The sequence below is a fragment of the Lynx canadensis genome, chromosome B4 (genome assembly GCF_007474595.2).
Source record: "Lynx canadensis isolate LIC74 chromosome B4, mLynCan4.pri.v2, whole genome shotgun sequence".
NCBI classification, from domain to species: Eukaryota; Metazoa; Chordata; class Mammalia; order Carnivora; family Felidae; genus Lynx; species Lynx canadensis.
This window is the reverse complement of record NC_044309.1, coordinates 120,469,593-120,494,267: the sequence shown is the minus strand read 5'-3', so window position 1 is coordinate 120,494,267 and position 24,675 is coordinate 120,469,593. Positions and strand designations below refer to the sequence as shown.

The 24,675-nt window shown below is 38.4% G+C and overlaps 1 protein-coding gene and 1 long non-coding RNA gene across 3 annotated transcripts in view; one reads left to right on the top strand and one right to left on the bottom strand.

Moving 5' to 3' along the window:
• NR1H4 (nuclear receptor subfamily 1 group H member 4) overlaps positions 1-1,036 on the bottom strand; it is a 74,917-nt gene extending 73,881 nt beyond the window's left edge. For both annotated transcript variants that reach the window (XM_030323487.1, XM_030323488.1), the window contains exon 1: positions 847-1,036. The gene's annotated coding sequence lies outside the window, so the exon portion shown is untranslated. The remainder of the gene's footprint in view (positions 1-846) is intronic.
• The window catches only part of LOC115519489, a 35,625-nt gene that overhangs the window by 749 nt on the left and 10,201 nt on the right, over positions 1-24,675 (top strand). Inside the window, exon 2 of the long non-coding RNA XR_003970525.1 lies at positions 8,433-8,537. This is a non-coding gene — a long non-coding RNA (uncharacterized LOC115519489). The remainder of the gene's footprint in view (positions 1-8,432; positions 8,538-24,675) is intronic.

The following is a 24,675-nucleotide window of genomic DNA, read 5'->3' as shown; positions in this document are numbered from 1 at the left end:
TTCTCTACTTCTCTTGTTAATACTGCCGAAGTCCTTCTAAGGCAGTGCCAGTGACACATCAAATTTCTTTAAAACTCAGGTGAGTTTCCCAGAGAAAGAATCCAAAGTGAGTCATGTGTATCCCCTCCCCCCTTCTAAATAAAAACTCAGTTAAAAGAAATGATCCAGGCTCACCTTTCAGTTGCTTAATTCACTGTGGCAGTAAGCAGACAAGGAGATGCCTTGTCTGTAGATTCAAACCTTGGACACTTTTAATATCGAAGTTCTTCCTAACATTTTCCATCTTTTTTTAGTATTTCCATCTGATATTAGTATGATAAATGGAAAGCAGCTTTACAACCGAAATCAAAAGAGAAAGCTTTTAAACCTACTCTTCTCCTAGGAAAAACTTTTATTTTAATTAAGAATGGCTTAAATATTGTCCTGTCCCTAGGTCCCAAGTCATTTGATATTAGCAATATTCCCAGACTCACAGCAAGATCTGATAAATCACCAAAATAGAGCATAATATACAGGTCAAATTGTCTATGGAATCAGGACAGAAAACATTTCTGAAATTCACGGTCTCTGGTGATTCTCCTGGGTGACCACAATGTTTAAAAGATATCCCTAAATAATTTGTCAATAAGGTAAGCAACTGTTAGACCCAATAACTCCTGCTGCTTTTTGTTTGTTTTTAGTTTCTGTTTCTCTCCCTTCTTGTTTTCAGGATTTTACATCAAACTCTACTAACTTAGAATTCGTTCATCGACCACACTTCTTAACGTTAAAGAAAAATTTTAAATGATAACTTCCCCTCTGTTGCCTTGAGATAGACACCCCCTCCCAGAGGAATTAGGTACTCACTTGGATTGTCTCAGGTCAGAGATGAACTTTCAAGGCCCTGGGAGGATTCTGAGTCCAGTCTTCCTCCAAATCGCAGCAATTCTGCTACAAATGTTCAGAACCTGGGTTTGCATTGGGGTGAGTCCAGGAGACAGTGGGGTGAGGAGGAGGAGGAAGAGGAGAGAGTTCTAGCAAAATCTGTAGATGATCACAGGCGGCCTTCCGGCTCAGCAGCAACATCTCTTCCTTGGCTCTGTGCCTCATGAACACAGATTAGTCATTAACAATCCTTTCCCTGATAAATGATATAAACATAGAAAGGAACCTTGGGAGAGCCTCGAGATTCCCAGGACAAACTCCCAGAGCCCCAGAGTAGGGAATGGGACCCAGTCAAGGAGCCCTGAAACTTGCCTTTTAAAACATTTCTCCTCAGACTGCCTGCAGGATTCTGAGAACCCAGGTTTCTGCACCAAGGCCTTAAACTGGAACTGTCCTCTCCCCTCCCCCCATCCCCAATTTCTTTTAATAGCTCCACCACCTCCCAGGGACTGAAGTTAGCAACTGAGCCTTCTTGACCCTTCCCTCTCCAGGGCCTCCTATATCAAGTAATAACAGATTCATGTGGATTCTGTCTTTGGAATGTCTCTTATTTCCAGCCCACCATGTTCCTCTGCTAATTTGGGCCTACCACAGTCTCCTTCTTGAAGAATGGCACTGGCCTCATATCTCTTTTCCTCTTTTCTTTCTCTGCTTTCCAAGTTGCATAGCGGCATAAAGCGTGGGCTCTGGTCAGATGCCTACTTGTTTGTCACAGCCCTCGGCAAGACACATAGCCTCTCTGAGTCTTAGCTTCCTCATCTGGAAGATGGAAATGGAGTATCTCATGGGCTGTGATGAGAATTACTTGCATAATTAAAAATGTGTAAAATGTTTGAAAAAAAGTGCCAGCAGGCGCACAATAAATTTTAGCCATTATTATTTCTTTGCTTTATCAATTGAACTAATATTGATTGGTTGTCTGCATACCCTGTACCCAGCAAGCACCCTGCTAGATGCTCTTCTAATCAAAAACCCCCAATGGGTTTCCATTGACTACAGAATAATTTTAAAATGCTATGGTTTGACATTTAGAACCCCTTCCACCTTCTGACAATCTAGCCCTAATCTATCTCTCTAGCATTTTCTCACATCCTGTCTCTCCATAGACCTTAACTTCTTGCCTACATATGCCAAGCTCTCAGACCTCCATGCCTTTGCACAAGTTCTTCCTTTTGCTTAAATCGCCTTCCTTTCATATCTTCATGTCTGCCAGGCCCACCATAATTGCTGTGTTCTCCCTGAAGACAACCCCGTTCTTCATCTGTCTCTATGCTGCCCACCAAACCCTCCTCACCCTTTATTTGTAGTTCCCTCAATGTCCCTTAATTCTTCTGACCTTGTCTATTAATGTTACCTACTTATCTCTTCTACAAGAACAAAATTTCTGAAGGACAAGGACGGTAGCCAACTTGTGTTTGTATCCATCTCTGGTCTTAGCATAGTATCTCTCATGGAAAAACGGTTGCATAACTATTTGTTAGCTAAATCAATGAGTGAGCTGAGAAAAGAACAATTTTCCAAAGTAGCATACCTGTGCACACACATGGGTGTGTGTGTGTGTGTGTGTGTGTGTGTGTGTGTGTGCAAGCACCAGTGTTCCCGGTAAAGTTAGTGGAAGGTCTACATTAAAATCTGTTAGGAATGGTAGATTTTACTCCTCTTGTTAAATAGCATGTGTTGGTCCTACAGGTTCACACTCCTTTTACCTGTGGACTCCCTGTATACTGAACCATGCCCCCAGACACACCCTTCATCACAAGGAAGAAGAGAAACTTAGCCCTATAAATTACCCCCTCCCATTTGGAGAGTCTGTGGTGACACTCACCCTGCTCTGCAGCTCTGGGCACCCCGAAGGACTCCTGCATGACTCCCAGACCAGTTCTTCATGGATGGCAAGAGCCTATGCTATGATTTCATTCTCCCCAGTAGCAGTGGAAGGTGATGGTGGAGGACACGCACTCTGGAACCTATCACTTGTGTCCAAATCTCAGTTCTGGCACGTATGAGCTGTGTGACCTTAGACCTTAGGATTTTATTTAACATCCCTAGATCTCCTCATCTGTAAAATGGACATATAATTACTACCCACTTCATGGGGGTTATTATAAAGATGAAATCAATTCATATGTGCTACATGCTAGTACATATAGAGAATCTGATACCTAGAAATGCTATCTAAGCATTAGCGATTATTGTTTTCCCTAGCATTTCATACTATCACATCTGCCCAGCTGGACTAGAACTGAAGGAACTCAGGTGTCTTGAGAGTGAAAGGTATTGAGAAGAAAATTTCAGGCAAGGGTAAGGCAGCAGCAAAGCTCTGAGCCAGGAGGTAGCTTGGAGAATCCCATGAAGTAAACGAAGGCCAGTGTTTTTCAACAGAGTATGGAGGACGCATGAAGAGATAGGGATAGGGGCAGTAGTATGCCCGGGAATGTTTAACAGTCAGCTCTCAGGGAGGTGAGTACATATAAAGACACATCCTCATGTTTCGCCTTTTTAGATATAGCAGATGTGTAACATGTTTCACAAATAATAATAAAACATAAAATTTTTGTGTATTGTAAATTCCATGTAGCCAATTGACTCTCACAGAATGCTTTTAGTTAACTTGCTGAATTCTCTTGTATTGGTAACTGGTTTCCAACCATGATTTAACAAATGGAACTGTATTCTAGTCCACTGATGCTTTCCCTAGTATATTTGCTGTCATGAAATCACGTGTGCAATGTACTGTTGAACTGTTACCGTCACACAAATTATATTCATTAAACTGCACCCTCTTTCAGCTCCAACATATATGTTGCGTCACTTAATCAGTGATGCAAGCAGCTTCTTTGATGAATCAAATAATAGTTTTCAGACATCGGAAGACATTTCTTCATTTTTGGGTGTGTGCTCCTCACAATGTAAAGCTACAAGCATGAGGTGCTTTTAAGTTTAATCTTTACTATTATCATTTTATACTCAGCAAACTTTTCTCTAAAGGGCCAAAAAGTAAATATTTCAGTTTTGCAGTCACATATGATCTCTGTCAGATTTTTAAAAAATATGAAACTTCTTAGTTTGCAAGCTGTACAAAAATATCCGTGGGCCAAACAATCGACAAAGCAACAAATCAAGTCCTGATTTATAGATTTTGCTCATTTCTGTGGTGTAAATATTCTCATTGTAGCCACACTATCAACAAGATGTTACTCAACCCAAGGTTGGAAAGAAATGTACAGTGGCACATCATTATTTAGTATTTCCACATTACAGATACAACAGATGGAATTAACCACAGGGGCAGAGATAATTGTAAAATATAGTAAAATAACTAGCATGTGATGAGTTTTGAGTATTTATTACCTCTGTTTTTAAAATGTATTTAATTGTAAGTTTATTTAATTTTTAATAATGGCTATATTTAACAACCAACTCACAAAGCTCCTGAAAATTTACCAGTTGTCTCTTATGAGCTGGGACAAGCCAACTCAGCACATCACTGGGGGCATGAGGGCTTCTTACATTCAGTCCTTATTAGTTAGAAGCTAGGAAGTATTACCTCCATTTTACAAATGAGGAAACCAAGGCTTAGAGATTCAGTGACTTGTCAAAAGCAACAAAGGTGGGCTTTAAACAGCTTTGTTTTCTTCAAAGCTGATCTAGTTTCTCCTATACTTTATTCTACTACTAAGCCAGGCAAAGTGAGATCAAAATATTTATGAAATGCTTATCAGAACTGGGATATTTTAATTAATTGCTGAATAGAATACAGACGAGGGAAGTCATTAACATATTGCTAGTGATCAATTCTGGTATAGTATTAGGTGTGCAGCAGAAAAACCATTCTGTCACAAAAAGATCTCTATTCATAGAAATTAATATTTTTTGACTAATGCTTTGGCTTCTTTATCTGCTAGAGGATTCCTCCTTTTTTTAATTGAAAATTCCCCCCATCTACCCTAATGAATGAGTTTCTCACAGATCAAGGATGATAAAAGATCCTGAAGCAAATGGGAAGCAGAACAGGTACACTGTGAATATTGTAGCAAGGGTGCAACCTAACCTAGGGACAGGAGGTGTGTGTGACCACCACAGTCAGAGAACAGAAACAGGGCACTTAGCTTCACAGGGCAGTGACCACAGTGGGGACACTGAAAAGCACAAAAGGAGAGAAGGAAAGAGAGCATGGATAGTCGAGTTGACCTCTTTCCCCACTGGCTCACTCCTGGATGTGAGTATAAATCTCTGTCCCAACACTGAACTGGTCTTAGCAGAAGTGTGTGTGCAACAGTCCTTATACTACAGCCTTAACTAACTTCTTTTCTCTGGTTAGGCACCACAACCCTCAAGAAGCTATGCTCTCAAACCAGAGAAAATTTCTAAGACCTAGGACAACATGGTAGGGGCAGTGGCAAAAGCATGGGCTAATATAAGAGTCAGGGACGTAGGTTTGAGTCCTGACTCTGGTTTTGTCATATGACCTTTTGCAAGTCAATCTCTCGATCTTAGTTTTCTCCCTCCAAAATAATATAATAATGGAAAACGATGTCCACAACATAGGATTATTGTGAAAATCAACATGAAATATCATATGAAAATGCATGGTATAAAAACAGCAAAGGGAAGCAACTGCCAGGCACCATCAGATGTGAAATCTTCTAGAAACTGGAAACCATACAAGAGTCTGACCCATCTCTCTGCCATCACCTTTTTTAAGTGACTCCCTAAAGTCATGGGGTCTACATTGCGGAGATAGCCCACCTATAGATGGTGAAGAACATAGCTGAACATTTATCTGAACCCAGACAACCAATCTTAATAATCAGAACCTTTTAAAAATAAAATATTCATAACCTGTTTTAAGATGTAATCCATGAGATAGAACATTACTATATTGTACTTAGGAAGTCTCAAGTTAGCTTCTCCATTCATCCTAGATCAAATGCACTTTGCTTTTTGTATCTTCCTTGCCCCCCCCCCTTTTTTGGAGGAGTCCTTTATTGCTGTTGTTATTGTTTTTAGTTCATAAGTAGCAATGGTAATTGTAGAAAAATAGAAAATACATATAATCATAAAGAAGAAAATAAAATTCACTTATATTCTTACAACCTATAGAATCAGAGAATATACTATCCATACTGATCTATTTCCTTCTTAACTTTCAATGCAAATAGGTATATCACAACTTCTCATCTCATAAAAATGATATATGGTATATACTGTTCTGAATCTGCTTTCCTCCTTTACTGTATCATAAATATTTTAATATCACTAAATCTTTTACATATAACTTAATTTAATGACAACATAATATTCAGTTCATATATATATATATATATATATATATATATAGCCCTCAATTGACCAATTGCCTACTGTTGAAACTTTCACTTGTTTCCAATTTTCCTCCATTATAAATAATATTGCAATGATCACCCTTTGTACTTAAATCCTTAGATTCTAAATCCTTAAAATCCTTGAGATTCTACAGTAAACTTAGCAAACTGATTCCGGAAAGATTGGGCCAATTTATATTCTCCCAATAGGGTCTAAATGTGTCTATTTCTTGCCCTTTGCCAGCAAATGGGGGCCTTGTTGGTTCTTCTCTTTTCCAGAGGAAATGTCCTATGTGATGCCTCCCATCCTCACTTACCCCTCCCAGTACAAAAGCAACATGGACATTGCAGCAGAGTCTTTTGAACTGTGTGACATGACCCATTAGTGGTTCATAAAATCAAGTTAATGGGTCATGACCAGCATTTATTTGTTTTCAATGAAATAGAGCATGTGTTTAAAATAGTATAGCAAATATCACCATTGAAAGTAGAAAAGTATGTACCAATTACTGGAGCTTTTGTTTCACTTATACATGTACATGTTGATGAGGCCTAGATTTCAATATAAAACAGTTGTAAGATCACAGCGTAGCTCTAACTAAGCACTGGTTAGTCAAAAGATCATAGAATCCAGGTTGATGGGGTATAGATTCAGGGCATAATTTGGTGGGGAAGGAAGCAAAGGGAATAGAGAAAGGACACACATTCCATTCATATTCCCTGGTAGGAAAGCTATCTTTCTTCAATGGGGAGAAAGCTACGTTATTAATAGAAATGTGATAGAACTCTCAGAGGTACACAAAATTAGCTACTTAAAAACGTGTAACATAAGTCATGGTTTTATAGTAGGTGAAATTATAAATTTCAGGGTGGGACAAGTAATCTGTACCTCTCTTCTCCACATATTTCTGTCACATTATGTCTATAGTTTTAGATCCAGGGGCGCCTGGGTGGCTCAGTTGGTTAAGCATCCAACTTTGGCTCAGGTCATGATCTCACAGCTCGTGAGTTGGAGCCCCACATCAGGCTCTGTGCTGACAGCTCAGATTCAGATTCTGTGTCTCCACCTCTCTCTGCCCCTCCCTTGCTCATGATTTCTCTCTTTCTCTCTCTCAAACATAAATAAACATTAAAAAAAATTTATAGTTATAGATCTGCCTCTGCTTATCCCACCAGTGGTTGGGGGGCAACTCACCTTATCTCTCTAAGCCCCAGCTTTCTCACCTACAAAATGAGGATATTCAATCAGATGACTGCCAAGGGCCCTTCCACATCTGCGGTCCCAGGGATCTGTGCTGTGCTGATCCATTGCAGCTTTCAGTGGCCCATTAACAGGAGCTGTTAATTGCATGGCTGTTCATGAGCATGCAATCTATGCAGTCATACAGGGTCCCTCACTTAGAAGGCCTTGTGCTTAGTTGAATGGTTTATTGTCATTGTTTTGAAAATTCTTAATAATTTTTTGACAAAGGGTCTCATATTTTCATTTTCCACAGAGCCCCACAGATTACATAGCTGGCCCAGTCTATTAAGTCAGACAACATGAAGTCTTCCTGATAGGAACACGGAGTTCTTTCCTCTGGCACTGCTGGGAGCTGACGCAGTGGCTCTCAACCCCAGTGGATAAAGTACAAGCTGCTTAGAGGGTTTATGACTTGCAAAAGTCTGCGGTGCACTACAAACAACACATAAGGGATGCTGTTTAGAACTTTTGTTCTGCCCAAGGCTTGTGTTCAATTGTTCCAGCCCCAGCTGGAGTGGATTGTCCAAACCGCATTCAACTCTTATAAAAAATAGTCTTAAAATAGGATGACCCATTTAATGCCATGTGCCGCTCTACGGGTTAATTGGATGTGAAACATTCACAGCAGGTTCTCAATAAAAGATATAATAGAAAGATGAAGGTCAGTGTTGGGCCTGAGTACTATATTATGTCCAACCTGCATTTTAAACCCAGAGGCTGCTAAAAAGATGATTAATAGGTAGAATAAAGAAAACATTTGAGGGCATGGTCCATTTTATATTTGAAAAGGCCCCCATCTGTTTGGAAAATTCAACTGGTAGCTCAATGGTAAGCTATCTTTCTTCAATAGGGAGAAAGCTACTTATCATCAAGAAGGCATATTTTCAGACTTTTATAATGGTGGTGACATTGTATTTACACTATTCATTTTGTTTTTCCAGGAACCAAATATAGACCATGACAATAGAGCAGCATCAGATATGGTGAAAATCATAATGCTGGTCTCCTTACAAAATCATGACACTGAAACAGAAGAGGCAAACAAGGTACTTAAAATGTCTGTCTTTACACATAGAACAATCATTTATTAAACATCTGGTTTAATAAAGACTTTGTTCAACCTTTGCAGAATTCCCTAATCAGCATGGTCCATGTGAAAATGTTATCTATTTTCTGTACCCTCAAAGCACTCCATGTTCACCCCCCTCCATGCACTTTTTATTCATTATTGCAATTGTTTATTTCCTCATCTGTCTCCTTTACTAGTTTGCAAGCTCCTTGAAGGCAAGTCCTGTAGTGCTGTTTTTTTAGTTTCTCGATCTCTAGTCCTCACACAGCACCAAGCCTATTACAGGTGCTCATAAAATCTCTACAGTTAACTAAAAGAATGAGTGGCACATTATATATGAAGAGCTTTTACAAATCAATAAGAAAAAGATCAACAACACAAAGGAAAAATGGGTAAAATACATGCAAAGATGATACATATAAGAGGTTGCACAAATGACTGTTAAACATATGAAAAGACTTTTTTCCTTCAACTTTTAAAATTCTAGTTAGTTAACCTATAGTGTAGTATTGGTTTCAGGAGTAGAATTGAATGATTCATCACTTATGTATAACATCCAGTGCTCATCACAAGTCCCTCCTTAATCCCCATTGCCCATTTAGCTCATCCCCCCCCCACCTCCCTCTAGCAACTCTCAGTTTGTTCTCTATCGTTAAGAGTCTCTTATGGTTTGCTTCCCTCTCTTTTTTTCCAACATATAAAAAAGACATTTAAACTCAATCATAATAAGAACCATAATAAAAGACAACAAAGGATATATAAATGGCTGATAACACATAAAAGACATTCATATTCAATCATAATAAGAGAAATTCAAGCTATACTGAGATATCATTTTTCACCCATCAGATGGGCAAAGATAAAAAGAAGTTTGCTAACATATCGTGCCAGTGAGGATGAAGAAACAAGTACTTTCACATATTGCTGGTGGGGATGTATATTGGTACAATCTCCAAGGAGAACAGATTGCAAGTGCATACAACCTTTTACCTAGTAATTCCCCTTCCCGGAGTCTATCCTAAAAGATACTCACTCAGATGTGTGAAGTGATACTTGAACACAGTGCTAAATTCACCTAGTATGCTCCAGATGTACTGTACTGATGATTAAAATATTAAAATTCTTATTTGTTGGGAAACATAGCTGTCCTGAGCCCACCCAGCTGCCTACTCCTGCCCTGCCCATCCAGCCCCTTCCCCAAACCCCAGACCTTGCTGCAACCAGGCATTTCAAAAGAACAAACTGAGGGTGGATGGAGGAGGTGGGTACAGGATGGGCTAGATGGGTGATGGCTATTAAGGAGGGCACTTGGTGATGAGCCCTGGCTGTTGTATGTAAATGATGAATCACTGAATTGAATTCCACTCCTCAAATCAACATTGCGCAGTATGTTGGCTAACTAAAATTTACATTAAAAAAAAAAAAAAAGAAGAAGTAACACCTGATACTGCAGGGGCCTCCAGGACCATGCTTCAGCACTGTGGCCAGCCTCATTCTGATTGATTGGCGCTTGTGCTGTAAGGGTTGTTATATATTTGGATAGCACTCCTATGTCCAAGGCTGTTCCCTGAAGCATAGGATGCAATAGCAAAATTTGGGAAACAACCTAATAAAAAGCTAACATTTATTGAGAGCTTACTATGTGCCACTCACTGTTCAAAGCACTTTACACTGATTCTCATATTTAGTCCTCACAACAGGCCTAGGAAGGAGGTACTGTTATAATTCCCATTTTATAGACAAGAAAAGGAGGCACAGAGAAGTTAAGTAAGTTAACATATAGCCAACATCATATACTAATCAGTGATGAACCAGAACTCTGTCAGGGTAGTCTGATTCCAAGGCCTATGCTCTTAAAACAAAATGTGTTTCAGTAGAGACTGGTGACATTAATTAGGGTATACCCATGGAATAGAAACTTATACAGCCACAGAGAAGATGGGGAAGCTCTTTTTTTTGTAATGTTTATTTATTTTTGAGAGAGAGAGAGTGTGAGCTGGGGAGGGGCAGAGAGAGAGAGGAGGAGAGTTTCCCAAAAGGGCTCTGCACTAAAGGCAGAGACACTGATGCAGGGCTTGAACTCACAAACTGTGAGTTTATGATCCAAGCCGAAGTTGGTCACTTAACCAACTGAGTCACCCAGGTGCCCCAGGGAAGCGCTTTATGAACTCATAATTGATATAGCATTCAAGCTAAACTACTCATTGTAAAGAAAGTACAGAAAAATGTGTGTAGTACTTATCCAATTTGTGGATACACACATGTGTGTATATGTATTTAGATACATAGACATATATATGTATGTATACATATATGTGTGTATATACACACACACACATACACACACACACACATATATATACACACACACATATATATACACACACATAAAATCACAAATTGGATACGTAGGATGTGTCTGAAATGATATATAAGAAACTGGTAACACTGGTTGCCTGCTTCTGGGGGACAAGGTATTAGGAAAAATGTTTGCTGTGTGTACTTTCTATACCTTTTGGATTGTATACTATATGCACATACTGCCTGTTTTAAAAATTAAACTGCAAATTAGTGTTTTAAATGAATGATATGTACATAAAGATTCTGAGTCAGAAAGTCAAAAGGGCTTAGAGAGAAATAGGAAAGGTGTCCAGGTGGTCAGAGGTGAGTGAGATCACACCCTTCTGGTCATCAGGCAGAGCTGAGCCTTTAAAGAAGGGAAAGTTGTGAGGATATTCGGGGAGTGGGGGAGAGCAGCCTGCTGTGGGGCAGGTAAGGGGCCTGTGATGAACTTTAGCACACAGTGAAGACTGTGTGTCCTCTCTGGATGTGAGTACAAGCATAGGAAGCCAAGATCTGGGTGTGAAGGGTCTGGGAGGAGCCCCTGAGGTTGAATGCAGATTAGAAATCAGCCTTTTGTTGCCCATTCTAGGGAAGTTCAGGGGAACATAAACTAGAAGTGCCCAAACTTTGTCTTGTCTCACATCCAGGGCTGGTAAGGAGTTAGGCTGTGGAGCCATTCTCAAAGGACTGGACAAGAAACAAAGAAGTAATTGAAGGGTTGGTGGAAAATAGGGCCGAGGAAAAATGGTCCAAGGAGCTGATATTGTTGGTTCTGAAGGAGGACAATTACTGTCCCCTTCTTGACGACACATCATTGTCATTGGGAGGGTGACCAGCTGTTCTCTGTCACCACAAAGGAGACAAAGAGGAAAAGGGTTTCAACTGTAGCATGAGCAATCTAAATTAGATTCAGAGAAAATCTTTCATCAGAAAAAAATTAAGTTGTTAAACACTGAGGGAACAGACTCCGAGAGAAGATATGGTATCACTATCCCTCCCTCTAAATTAGACCTAATGGTGTAGAAGCCAAGCTGCACCTGACTCAGTCATCATTTGTGTATCCAGTGTCTTCATCTTAAGCTGTGGGCAGCAACACCAACCTCATAAAGTTGTTAAAAAGGTTAAAAGAGAGCCTGTGTGACCCTGAAGGACCCTGAAGGACAATAGCTGCTATCGTTCAGTGAACGATAGCAGCTATTGTCCTTCAGGGTAAAATAGACAGTGTCTACTAACCATGAAACTCTTCAGTGATTTAGATGGTCACTTGGGATGGTCCCTAGTGGTCTTTTGAATTCAAGCAAATATCCCAGTGCTTCAATGGTTTTATGTCCACAGCTTTATAAGGAAATTCTAACTTTTCTTGAATAAATAGTAGACCATTCATCTCATCTGCTTTGGTTGTAAAGAGTTCTGATGTCAACCATATTCCCAGAAGTCACATTTAAACAACCTCACTCTCTGGGGAAGTGCAGACCACAGTTGTTCAAATATTTTGAATTGGGACCCAAATAGTAAATAAATTTCATACCACAACGCAGACCACAAATGCACACACGCACACACACATTCATATATGTGTGACTGAAATAAAAGTTCATAAACAAAAATGCTTAGGCTTCTATGTGTCATCTATTCTGATATTTTCTATTTTATTTTATTCTAATTTTTAAAACACTGATCTTGACCCACTAGATTGATTTCATGACCTGCCAATGGATTGTGACCCATAGTTTCAAAAACTTGTGTCAAGTCTAAGAGCATTGGGCAAGTTTCTGAACTGTTCTGGGATCTACTAGAACAACTATAAAAAGAAGATTAAAGTATCTATATCTTGGTGTCTTATGAAGTTTAATTTAGAACATCAAATACACTGGACTTCACTTTCATTTAATAGACCCTCCTCAATTAAAGTTGATAATGTCATTAAAATGGCTGCCACGAAGGCTCTGCATCAAAGCCAGGCTTGGGTCCTGGCCCAGAGCCCATTTGCTGTTATTTGGTAGGTATCCTCCCAAGTCAAGGTGCTTGGTTTCCTCTCTGATAACAAATGCTCATCAGCAAACCAGAAAAGAATCTAGAACAAGGTGAGAGGTGGCCACAAGCAGGAGACCAAAGTTTTCCCGAAAATATGAGAGGACTCTGTTTAATATGAAAACCCAGAAGAGAGTGAGTGTTGGGGAGCTGCAGAGAGAGGTAAATTGTGTCCTCTTCTTTCATGTAAAAGGCAGGGTAGAACAGAATGTATTTTAGAGGGCAAAAATCTGTTCCAAGAGGCAAAAATACAAAAAATAACTAAATATTTTGTTTCTTGAAGAATCCATGCTGGGGCACCTGGTGGCTCAGTCAGTTAAGTGTCTGACTCTTGATCTCAGCTCAGATAATGATCTCCCAGTTTGTGGGTTCAAGCCCCATGTCGGGCTCTGCACTGACAGAGTAGATCCTGCTTGGGATTCTGTCTCTCCCTCTCTCTGCCTTCCCCCTCCCCAAAATAAATAAATAAACTTTAAAAAAATCCATCTTGGGTGTTGAAAAAATTACTGGAAAGAGCTCTTCCTTCAACTACGACAAATGCAAGAACTTTCAGTGCCATTTGAAATAAATTGTCAGAAAGAAAGAATGGGCATTTCACCCATAAACACAGTCCCCTTTTACCTGGTAGTTATGATTCCTTGCTTTGAACCCCAAAAATCTAAATACAAACAGTTTTCAAATTTTGTTTCTATCATGTTTATAACTTCTTATAATGAACTGTGAAGCAGGATATTAATGGGATATATGTGTGTTGTCCCTCTATTCTCCAGTCCCTCCAGAAAAGCCACCACTCTACGCAAGTAGATAGATCTTGTGCATTTCCTTTTCTTTGCCTACCCACCCCCATGGTCCCATATATCCAACTGGGGAAAAAGTAGAAAACCCCTGAAAGACCTCTTCAAAAATATTTTAATGGTAACCTGAGAGGAGAGAGAGAAGAGAAGTGACTTGTGGGCAAGATTTAGAATTTTAGAGATCCTGACTGAGAGGAATATGGTGCCAACATTACCATTCTCCAAACATAAATCAACATAGAAAAAATATTAACCCATAACATCAATAAAAAGAAATCCAATTAAGGGTGCCTGGGTGGCTCAGTCGGTAAAGCATATGACTTTGACTCAGGTCATGATCTGACAGTTTGGGAGTTCGAGTCCTGTGCGGGGCTCTGTGCTGACAGCTCAGAGCCTGGAGCCCGTTTCAGATTCTGTGTCTCCCTCTCTCTGCCCCTTCCCAGCTCGTGCTCTGTCTCTCTCTGTCTCTCAAAAATAAATAAACATTAGGGGCGCCTGGGTGGTGCAGTCGGTTAAGCGTCCGACTTCAGCCAGGTCGCGATCTCGCGGTCAGTGAGTTCGAGCCCCGCATCAGGCTCTGGGCTGATGGATCAGAGCCTGGAGCCTATTTCCGATTCTGTGTCTCCCTCTCTCTCTGCCCCTCCCCTGTTCATGCTCTGTCTCTCTCTGTCCCAAAAATAAATAAACGTTGAAAAAAAAATTTTTTTAATAAAAAAAAATAAATAAACATTAAAAAAAAGAAATCCAATTACATTTAGATTTCTTTTGATCAATAAAATGATTTTTTTGTAATATCAATTCTTCTAAAAGTGTGTGTGTGTGTGTGTGTGTGTGTGTGCACCCAAGCCCCTGCATTGCTAATACTCTAATTGACTATTCAACTCTTGGGTTTATTTAACACTTAGTGCTTTAGAGGAAAGATATTCTCAAGATTGGAAAGTAGAAGATTAGTAAGAACTCTCACTCTGCCATGTGTAGTGAGGGGACTTCCAAGAAATGACTCCAAGGGGTTTCTAGAAAGTCTGGGCTTGAGGCCCAGGGGTTCCAAGCCTTGCCAAAGATTCAGGCACCCTGCATGTGGTGCAGAAACCAGTGAGCTGCAGAGAAGGCCCCTGCAGTCTGGGACAATGGGTAGCCCCGTGGTGAACGCTGTGGATGGTGTCCCATAATTGATGAAGTTGTACTATGTGTAAGAGCTTGACACAACACTAGAGTAGAATCCCAATAATGACCAAGACTGATTATCATGACAGCTTGGAAGAATGGAAAATAGGTCTATTTTTCACACACTTGAGTTTCTCGCCAGCAATTTAAACTTGCTCACTGCTGGACCTGACATCTTAGTGATACCTCTGCAGATGTGGCTGAAATCTTTCTTCCTGGACCATGGAGCCTATGGCCTTTGAGAACACTTCTACCAATGTCAGGCAATTTTCTCCCCTGGTCCAGCACAGCCAATTAGACTTTATACCCTGGGCATAAGTTGTCAGGTTGGTGTCTTACAAGCAAGACTTGAGCAATAGGCAAAAGATGAGCTGAATACCTATACCTATCTCTTGGGTTTTACATTTCAGAAACGAACTCATACTCCTACTACAATAATACATCATCATCTGTTATATCGAAAGGATATAAGGCAAGGTGACACTTTAGGGAGACACATCTCACTAGAAAATGAAAAACTGTTTCAGACATAGGATGCTCTCAGCCCATCCCCCCCTTTCCTATTGGTAGGCAGAGGAAGGGAATGTGTATCAGATTTGGGGATCAGATATCACAGATGAGGCTGAAAAGAGTGAAAGCTTTGTTCTTTTAACAAAGCCCATTTTCAAAATATTGTCCCTCCCTGCTACTATACTTATCAAAGAGAATCAGATTGTCATCAGAATGAGGCCCAGTATCATTTTATAAAGAAAGTAGATCATTACTCACTGGATTTTAATTACTAGGTTTCATTTTGTCGATGCCACCTCCTTTCATTTTTTTTCCTCCTAAAAGATCTCCTTGGAAGTTTCTTCCATCCTTTCTGATTTATGATTCCATATCTTATGAATATTAAATACTCGGTTTATTAACATTTTTTCTTAATTGATTTTTAAAATTCAGTGCTAAGCATAAGTCTCTATAAATCACTTTGGTAATATCTTCTCTGTGAATCTATAGCCAATGGTTAATACAACCAATCATGGGCTTTTTCATTAGTGGATAGTTTATTAAAGTGTTATAGCGTAATATTAAAGCATCTATCCACAAATGTGGGCTTCCCTGGGCTCAATTGCTAAACGTACTATATTGAAAAAGCAAAGCTACTATCTACAAGATAAAATGAGCAGAATGTGTCTATAACAATCACATATGAAATCTGAAGTTATAATCAGAGCTGGAGTTCCTCTTCTCCCTCCGAAAAGGTAAAAGGAAATAAGATGGAGAAGGTAATTATGAAAATCAAATCAAACAGATCTTCAGCAATAGTAGAAAGGGAAACGTGTGAATTATCATTCAGACCAATGAGGGTATTGGAAGACTGGACCCCTCATCCTCAGGGGCAATGTGATATTAGAAAGATTTCCAAATCAGAAAACTTGATGCATGGTGTAATGAGGATGAGTACAGTTATGGGCACAAGCACTCCCCACTTCACCCTAATTCATTCATTCATTTATTCATTCAATCATTCATTCAATACATATTTATTGAGCCCTTGGTCTGAGCCAGTCATTGGGCATACAACAGAGCACAAAACTGATACATTTTCTATCTTCATGAAGCATATTATCTAGTAAACTCCAAATCTACTTTATATAAACAAACACCATGAAAAAAATGTGTAAAACCAAAAGCAACTGAAACAAACTTAGACCTCCCTGGCTGCAAATAAGAATCAAAGAAAACTAGACAATCATCATCATACTCATTATGTCCTGACCTGCCATTTTACATATAATTATCCTAGTACTTAAAAAACTTTTTAAAGTAGATCCTGTTACCTTCTTTACAGCTGAGGATGCTGAAGCAGGCTAAGGGACTTGCTTAAAGCCAAGGGCTAGAAGGTAGCCACAAGACCCACAACATTCTAGTGCCACACTCTTTCCCTGTACAGGAATGTCTTCTCTGGGCAGAGGGCTTTTCCTGCAACTGAAAAACCAGACTCATCGTATTAGAATAACAGAAAGAGGCCTACCTAGAGCATATTAGCTTAACTCTTCATAGAAATGCTTCATAAGGATTTATCATCTCTTTTAGAGATGATATTAGATCATCTATTAGAAAAATAACTGTTATATATAGATCACTTCTGTTTCTTCTAAAATACTGCAGTTGAAGATATCATCATTTACCTTACCTCTATTATTAAAGACCACACAATAACTTGTTTTGCCCAGCTTCCATGTTTTCTTACATTAGATACATAACTCATCATGGTTCCCTTTTTGCTCTAGCTTCTAGGAACTTCTAAGCTTAAAATGTCTGATTTTACTTTAATTCACTCATTTGTTCACTCAACAAACATTTATGGAAAATGATTACTTTAGTGTGATTATCTTGTACCTGCCTCAAAGGCTTTTGATTTCCTTTTTATCTTTATTGTAATTGCTTTTCTATTATATGTTATTATAATGTATTTTATTACTTGTGTTTTTGGGAGTAGGAGAGAGGGTATAAAATGTAAATGACTGACAGCTAAAATGGTTTTACTGTAAAAATGATAGAATCTGGGATACACTGTAGTAGCTGTGACTGAGAGCACAAGGCTTAGGATCTTATAGCCTCCGGGTTCAAATCTTAGTTCTGCCCCACTCACAGTGTAAACTGAGACAAAATACATTTTCTGAGCCTCTGTTTCATAAAATGGGACTAAGCATTCCCACACAAGATGTTTCTAAAAACTAAATAGGATAATGTATATAAAGCATCTAGCACTGCATGGCACATAGTGTTTATTAGTCACTACTTGTGATTAAAGCACATAAATACACAACAAATAATTCTACCCGTAAATACCCAGTCTCTGAGGTAGGTTGAGCTTGGTTTCCATGGAAAATAAGTGGACATTTTTAAAACCTCAAAATTTAAATTAATTTTAAACTGCTTCCCTTTGGTCCTCTCCAAGATTCTCGGCAATGTTCCATCACCCCTGGTTGTTGAGCCCTCTTGTCTAATTATAAACCAAATTCTGGCTTGTTAGCAGAAAAGATTTTCTCAGGCTCTGTTCTATAAACAATACCAGAAAAATCACAGATGCTTTGAAAACTGGGAGGGCCCTCCCAGTCTGAAGTTTTTGGGTTTTTTTTTTTAATCTTAAAGATCCCACAAATGAGTCTGGCTTTAAATTTTGTGTATTTGCTATCAATAAGCACAGTACCTTATACCTTCCTCTTTGATAACATGAATCACACTTTCTTGTTTATGTCCATGTCTGCCTCACCCATAGGAAACGTCTTGAGGGTGGGCAGTATTTCCCATTCCGCATTCATCCCCAGTTCCCAGCCCAGTGGCAGGCATATAGTAGGTGCTCAATAAATATTTTCTGAATCAATGAATGACTTAACCAGTTAATAAAAAGCTACATTAAGCCAAGGACCATATCTAATACATTGTGTTATCTTCCCATAGCACCTATCATTGTGAATGAATAAATGATCATTTAGCTGAGTCCACTTGAGATACAAAGAAATTTTTAAATAATAATCATTTAAATATATATATTTTAGCTTAAGCCACGAAATAATAACTTTTTAAAATCCCAGAATCAATTTTTGGAGAATTTTCGAAGCCACGACCAGCATTTAAGTTTGGATTTCTTTGTGACTATATTCATCAAAATTCTCAAACAAACCTTGTGAAGAAGTTCTCACAGTGTTCTGGTGTGGAGTCTTGGTGTTGTACTTTTTCTCTTAGTGATAGGGGAAGCTGGGACAGAGAGGGGTGAATGGACTCTCCCAAGATCAGACTGAGTTTAGTAAGGTCTGCAGCTGGAGCCTGGGCTGTGTTCTTCCTAGAACTCAGGTCTACTTTTCATATCTAGAAGATGTGAAAGAGGACTGTCACTATGAACACCCAGGAAACTATAGAGAAATTACTCTCCAAAATTGGGTTCAAGGACACCAAGCCCATGGAGGGTGATTCTGAGTGCCTACATTCGTGAACTGTTTCACTGTTCTTTATCATGCATATTATTGACTTGCACATGAAACTTAACCCCTTCCTAGATTCTAACCCATACATAAAACCCAACCTCACAGAGGCTTTCTTTAAATGGCAGACCTGATAAAAATTTGGAGAGTCTAGATTCTTTGTCAAGTAACTTGGTAGCCCTCCCTTTCTCCTCTTCCTGATACCTTCATTTACCCATGCAGAGAAATATCCAAACTCCTTTTATCCTACCTTCTCTTCCTAGACTTTGCCCTGATGCTTTTATTTTTATACCCAACTAACCCATAAATATATTTCCCTAAACAATACACTTCCCTTTATAAGAAGAATCTTGTACCAGCTGTTAAAGAATGATTTTCACCACTTGGGCAGAGATTCCTAATTATTTCCCAATATCCATTCTCCTTTCATAAGCTTAAAACTAGAACTCTTGAATTTTAACTGGGCACATGGACACCCAGAACAAAGACTTTCTCAGCCTCCCTATGTGCCAGGTATAATCATGGAACATAAGCAGAACTAACACGAGAAACTTACTAGTATTCCTCACAAAGAAGGAGCATGTCCTCCACTTTCTTTATATCTGTTTCCTATTGGATGAAATGTGGACATGATGGTGAATGCTGGAGCGACCATCTTGGACCATATGAGGAGGTTGTATGTTGAGAATGACAAAGCAACAAGATCAAAGGAGTCTGGGTCCCTGCCAATGCAGAGCTGCTATTTTAGTCCTGAACTACTTAAACTCAGACCATTGTGTGAGGGACAAATAGATTTTTCCCTTGTTTAAGCTACTTTTATTTTGGTTCTTCATGGCAGCCATTAAAACTGTATCCCGCCTAATACACCTCTTTACACAGATATTGGCAAACATAAGCAACATCAGTAAATACTGTGACAGGCATTCTAATCAGGTTATCCATTGGAGTAAGCCCTGCTCATTTCCTATTGCTTTTTTTTGTTTTCCTTTTTATGTAGACTCATTCTGCCAACTCTTATCAAGTTGACAGATCTCTATTGTTTTGGTTATAAGTAAAAAGCTTAGCATTTTATATGAAATGGAATTTTTTCAAACATTTCCAATTAACACTGCATGCTTCTGAATTTAGCATTAGTTTACATTTAACTTAAATTTAAATTTTATATTTAAATTTTCTATTTAAATTTCAATAAGCTTAAAACTTTTCTTTCAGATTGTGTCCTTCTATAAATGTTTTAGAATGAAATCTTCAGCTATGCAGAGAAAATATTTTTTAAACTCCAAGAAATCACTAATCAATCATATTCAAGAAATTTTAAGGCTTTGTCGTACTTGTTTCATTTAAACTTTATGTATATTACTCTGTGACTTGCTTTTCCATTCAACAGCAGGCTCTATTTCATTCATTTACATTCTCTTTTATAATTATTCTGCAATGTAGCCATCCTCCCATTGATGAACATTAAGGTTGCTTTCAATTTTTCACTATTCTGATCAATGCCAAAATGAACATTCTTACATTCTTACATCTTAATCCCAGGGTCACAGGTTCAGATGTTTTCTAGGATATGTCCCTGGAACTGAGATGGTAGCACTATAGTGTATGCACACTTTCAACATTAATAGACTTTACTGAATTGCTCTCCAAACTTGCTCTACCAATTATAATCTCATTTCTCTACATCTTCACTGACATATGATATTGTCAGCTGTTTTACTGCCAATATGATGAGTACCAAATGGTATCTCATTTTAATTTTCATTTCTTTGATTACTAGTTAAGCTTCTTTGACATTCAGTTTTGCTATTCTGTGACTTGCCTCTTAATATTCTTTGCCCATTTTATTATTGGGTTGTTTGGATTTTTCATTGATTTGTAGCTAAAACTTTACATATTTGGAATCTTCAATTTTTCTGGTTACATGCATTACAAATATGTTCTCCTTATGGGCTGTCTTTTAACTTTGATGCACAGAATTTGAACACTGTAATGTTGATTCTGTTCTGCTGTGTATTGTGCTTTTGTCCTGATTAACCATACAAATATCCTTCAATATTTTATTCTAAAAATTTTTAAGTTATTTTTTTCAAATACAGGTCTTTAATCCATGGAGAAATAATATAAATTCGAATTAAAAATGTTTAATACTGGGAATACAAAATTATACCTTTTTTGACAATTTAAAAATTGGCAAAAGAAAAAAATTGTGAAAAAGTAGAAATGACACCCAAAGTATCCACAAAAAAGATCAGAAGTAGCTGAAAGAATTCTGTCACATGTATTGTTTCTCTTTATGTAATTTTAAAGTACTCCCTGGATCCTTTCATCCATTTCTCATGCAACATATAACCCTCAGCTTATGTATCGAGCTCATTTTATGCCCCACTCCAGATCTGCTCATCCTCACATATCCTGCAGCCTTGGCCACTTGCCCTTCTTCCCAGGCTGGAGCAATCCCAGAGATGGCTCACATCCCAGCTGCTGCCACCATCACCTCATATTAGGTTATGATCCCACATCTCCAATTTTCTCATCCTCCCTAGAGATGAAGGCTGGGCTTAAGCACAGATTCCTCTGCGCCAGCTGTAAGGGAACTGCAGCAGGTCTAGGGTGCAGCCCCAACCTGCTTTTCCCAGCAAGTCTTTGCCCAAAGTGAGAAACTCAGTGCCCTGTCGGGCAGGCTTTTCCCAAGGAGCAGAAGATGGAAATAGGTTTGCAGATAAATGCCATGCCCTTATTCTTCTTCCACAGTGGACTGTTCTAAGAAGCAATGAATCCATGTGACCACTCAGGAGATGTCCCACATTAGCTAGCAATGTTTTCTTGAGAAGGTGCGCCTAAGCTTGGCAACATACCAACTTGTATTGCTTTCCCTCGTTCTCTGCCTTATTCCCATTTTTCCCTCCCTCTTGCATTCTTAGGATTGCATCCTATTCTCCAATAAGCACTGGCATGAAAGTTTTGCTTCATACTTTCTTTTCCACACTAAGAGAGCTTGCCTAAAATTTTCAAACCTGTATTATCCATCGGTAACTAAAATTTATAATTTTTATTAAAACTAGTAAGCAGTTTTGGATTTGCATATATGACCCATTTCTAAGGCCAGGAAGTCTACTGGAGAACCTCTAGGAGACATTTTTTTCCCTTGATAAAACAGAGAGCCACATAAGAATAAAGCTCTCATCTGCCTTCAAAACCCTCTTCCTTCCCACTTTAAATGTGTTATGTGGAAACCTGAGGTTTGGAGCTTTAGCGGCCATCTTGAAACTGTGAGACAGCCTTGGGAATGGCAGAGCTGAAAGGTAGAAAGAGTATGGGTACCTGATAACATCTCTGAATCCCTGAACTAACCCTGGAACAGACTATCTCCCGACTTCTTGTTCTATAAGATGGTTCTATAAATATCATCACTCTCAAGCCATTATTGGGTATTGTGATGTTTGCAGCCAAAGTCTCCCTAAACAACGCAGATATCATCTGCATACAATAATTGGAGCAATAGGAGTGGATGAGACCAGCAGAGAAGGCCTTGGGTAGGACTCCAAAAAATGCCAATGTTAAAAGGACAGACAAGAGAGAACAGAATCCACCAAGGAGTGTTAGAAGGACTAGCTCAGATGTTAATAATCCCAAATAACAAAGGCAAGAGTACTCATAATCTAGCAGCACCACAGGGAAGAAATGTAACTGAAAACTCACAATTTAGCTCTTTAATTGCAAATCTGTTTAAATATTTGGCCAAGATAAGGTGGAAAACAGGAACCACAGGTTTTTATCTAAATAAATGTTGTTGTTGTTGTTGTTGTGTTGTTTTAATTATGGTAATTTTATTCTTTTTTTCCCCATCCCATTATCCCCATCAAGAATTAGAATGGAGTCATTCACTGATAGATAAAGTGAATATCTTCAAATTCCTTGCTTAAGAGTTTCCTATGGGTTTGGGTCATGAAATTCACTCAGCCCTGGAGAAATAATTGCCTGTCAGCATGAAGCCAGGCTGATGAGTAATTCTGACAATATCACACACCAAATTAGTGAACTGGCCAACTTCAAATTTCTCAACTAGCTACTGTTTCTGCCAAGTTTTTAATTGTGAATGGACGTGATAAGGTTATCCCTGTCCCTTCACTTAGAATAAATATTTGTAGACTCACTGACATTACCCTGCCCATATAATGCATTTATTCTGTCATTGTGTTAATGGTGGTTTAAGGATAAATACTCTGCTAGACCAAAGCATAAAAGATGAGATCGGGAAATACTTCGTGGGAGATAATAGTGTAATTTTAGAAATTTTTAAGGTAAACTAATTTAGCACTAGGAAGAAGAAAGGGCCTGGGAAAGAACTCTGGAGTCAGAGCTGCTGTTGAATTTCAGCCCTGTCACTTGGAAACTGTGAGAAATTAAGCAAGTTGCTTGGACTCTCTGAATCTCAGTTTTTACTCTGCCAGATGGAGATAATATCAACTCCATAGGGTTGTTCTGAAGACTAAATCGTGTCTTAAAAGAGCTAGCACAGTGCCTGGCTTATAGTACATTTTAATGAATAACTAAAACTCCTAAATCAAAACATTTACAGATTGTTTTTAAGAGATTATTGAGGCTAAATATCTATTAACTACATTGCAAAAACATTCTCCCAAGCAGTCTTAAATTTCTTAACTTGTATATAGTGTTTTTCTTTGGGCAAAAAATTTCCACGTTTATGTCGTTGTGTCCACTTTTTTCTCTTTATGGCTTCTGTCTTTATGTCTTGCTTAGAAAACCATTCTCATTTTCCAGATTTTAATATGTTGCCCTTATTTTGTCCTAATACTTGAGTAGTTACATATTGCAATAATCAGAGATTTTGTGTTAGATTATGACCTAACTTTTTTTTTTCAAAATCAATATCCAGTAATCTCTTTCTTCTATTGAAATGACAACTTTACCATAGATTCAATTCTGTAAATGTATACCTCCGTTTCTAAACTTTGTCATCTGTTTCATTCATCAATTTATCTATTTCCACATAAGTACTACATTGTTTCCATTAATACTGCCTTATAGTATGCTCTAGTATCTGGTAAGGCAAGATCCTCATTATTCTTTTTTCTCAAAATATTTTTTATTCTAGCACAATTTTTTTAATCAGATGAATTTAAGAATCAATTTATTAGTTTTCTTTCCCACCCAAAAAAAATCCAGCTGTAAACATTGTTGGGATTGGATTGAATTGATATGTTTATGAAATTCAGTCTTCCCATCCAGATCTATTCAAAATGTCTTTTGTAGCCTTTAAAAGAGGTTCCTGCACATTTCTTGTTAGGTGTATTCGTAGACATATTTTATAGTTTTTAAATTATAAGAACAATTCTTGTTAGGTTTTTGATCCCCATTTTATAGTTTTGTTGCTAAGATAACAGGAGGGTTTTTTTTTTACACTTTCTAATTGGTCTTCACTGCTATACATGGGAAAGCTATGGTTTCTAGCTTCTTGTGTGATCAGGTGTGTGCTCTTCTGAATCTTTATATTAGTCTTACTAGTTTTTCCACTGGTTTTCTTGAATCTTTAAAAACAGAACATCAGATTTTTACAAAGAGTGACAATTTTATCTCTTCCAATCAAATGTTTATACTTTCTTCTTTTTCTCATTATATTGTATGTTTTAAGCTCTCCAGTATAATGTTGAATATAGTGGTGATAATTGGCCTCTTTGTCTTGTTTCTGACAGCAGTAGGAATTTTTCTGATGTTTCACCATCAGGCATAATTTTTTCAGATTCTGCATTTGCTGAGAGATTTGATGAGGTAGAGGCACTGAGGGTCATCA